This window comes from Parasteatoda tepidariorum, chromosome 9 (genome assembly GCF_043381705.1).
Source record: "Parasteatoda tepidariorum isolate YZ-2023 chromosome 9, CAS_Ptep_4.0, whole genome shotgun sequence".
NCBI lineage: Eukaryota > Metazoa > Arthropoda > Arachnida > Araneae > Theridiidae > Parasteatoda > Parasteatoda tepidariorum.
Window position 1 is genome coordinate 1,187,449 of NC_092212.1, and position 2,532 is coordinate 1,189,980.

Here is a 2,532-nt window from a genome sequence, read left to right on the forward strand (position 1 = left end):
TATTTACAATTTACCTTAATAAATCGTACTATAAAGGTACTTGGATACCAAAAAGGAGAGAGAAGAGAGAATAACATAAGAGAGAATAGCAAAATATGAGAAAGAAAACCATTGGCACAGCGCCATCTATTGATATCAATTTTAAATTATGAATTTTATCCATTATTTAACATATCCTAAGTGACAAATGGTAAACAGATCACAACATATATTTTTTTTTTTCAGTTTATCGAACATATTAAATGGAAAAAGCCTTTAGACTCTTAGATTCCTCAAAAACAATTTACGCGCTTTAAATATTACAGAATTAAATATTTTTTATTTTTATTATTATTTTTCATTTATTTTTTTTTTTAAATTTATTTTCGATTTAACTTATTGGAACCATGGGGTAAATTAAATTTCACAAATTAAGTATTATTTTTAACAAATATCCATTTATGATAAAATTATTTAATTGCATTAAATTTGGATTTTATAGTTCAAATGGAATCAGGCGTTACCGCTATATAATAGTTAATAAAATAAGCTTCTTTTTTATCAGCCTTTGATAGATGTGGATCAATTGTCCGCTTCGCGGACGGGCACTCTGTAAGAAACACCAGTTCAAGTTCAAGATAGATGTGGCACAAAAGGGTAGACGAAAAGAAAATCTCCCTTTCGCGGCAAATAACATTGAACAGGACGAATATTCGATCAAATTGTTTCCAAAATTCTGTAATGTTGACGAAAATTAGGGTAGTTCCTATTTTTAGATACGTTTTATTCACTGGTAGAGTGATAAAAATTCTAATTTTTCTGGAAACCGCGTTCTTCGCTATCTTGAAAAATTTCTATATTTTTGACCTTTTTCTCGTTTCTTACTAATTTTTCCGAAAGTATGGATGCTACAAAACATATCTGCATTGCAGTCTCTTACTAAATTAAATTATCTACAATTTGAGAGGATGACAAAACTTGTAGCAGTAAAGTTTTCCGAGATAAGGCTCTTTTTATTTTAAGATTTTTTTTGCCTCCAAAAAATCAATTTTTCCAATTATACGTAAATTGTTTCTCGATATCAACTGAAAAGTGCATTTTACTATAAAGTTTGACGTAATAATAGTTGTAGTAGAGGCTGTATTTATGTAGTTTCCCTACCTCGCAGTTTCTTTGTGTTGTTATTATTATGAAGTCACGAAGAACCTATGAAGTTGGGACTAAAATTTTCCGTTCATGATAAGTAAGTGGAATTAAACGTGTTTAATGTGCAGGGGAAAAAAATTTTGATAAGCGTACATAATCCATTTTAAAAAATATTTTTTAAAAATGCCAAATACATCTTTATAAACGTAATGCAGAGAAAATCATTTCAATTTCCACATGATTGCTTCAAAAGTAAAGACATCTCTCCTCTAAAATTTGCACATAGCATTAGGAGTGGTCCCCAACAAAAGTAATTTTGTTTATTTTGCCTTGACCTTATTAATCTAAGAGTCAAATGCATCCATGAAAAGCTGTGTTGATGAAAAAAAAATATTAATTAACATACAAAACGCAATTTTGATTGTCGCTAGAGAAAATAATTGCAGTTTCAGTAAAATTTAGGGACCACCTCAAAAGACTTACAGTACTTTTCAATGGTCAGTTTTGATTTAAAAAAAACAATTCGTAGAAAAGGTAAACTGAATGGTTCGTCTTGCAACTGTTCAAAAAAACTCTACTATTTCTTTTTTATTTATTGTTTTTCAGGAAGCTGACTATTCTTTCACGCAAACATCACATATTTATACCTTTGTTGACTGAATAGATGATTCTGACATGCTTTCACAGTTTCTAAATTTTTGATGGTTCCAATAAACTCTGATCTGATATTTGATCCGGAACTGATCAGGAATGAAAATATCTGGTCGAAGGACAAAATGTTGAAGAATAACTTGGAATGACAGAAGCCTTTTATTTTATAATATAACAGTCGTTGAACATCCGGACAAATTTTTAAGTTTACGACTACCAATGTTTAACTCCGTAGCCTTGTATTTTTGAACCCGATCCAGAAGACAAGAGAACTCCTATATCAAGTATTGATAGAAATTTGCCTTCGTGGAGGACCAAATAACTGGTTTGGTTGTTCGAAGACTGTTATAAAAAGAAACGAGTCTGTGGACAAATATTACCTGCGTACTTGTAGGGATCACTATCATCTGTGAAAGCGAGACGATGGAAAAGTGGAAAATCTGGTAGCAAAACAAATTTAGTTTTTGCTTGTTTTCGAAAGGAATATCTATTCTCTTCTTCAAACTATTCAACAGTATCTAATTCTTCTCAGGAAAGAAGCAGTTTTATATACATGATGCTATAATTGTAAAAAAAAATTATATATATGATGCTAAATGCTGGAATGAAATACCTTTCGAACAAGTTTTTGCTTTTCTCCGTCTTGGTATATATAGGTTTTCAACCATGCTCACTAGAGAGATCATCTAGATATCAGGATGGGGAGGGATTTATCTCATGAATTGTCCTGCTGTTGATTTCTTTACTTTCTTGTCT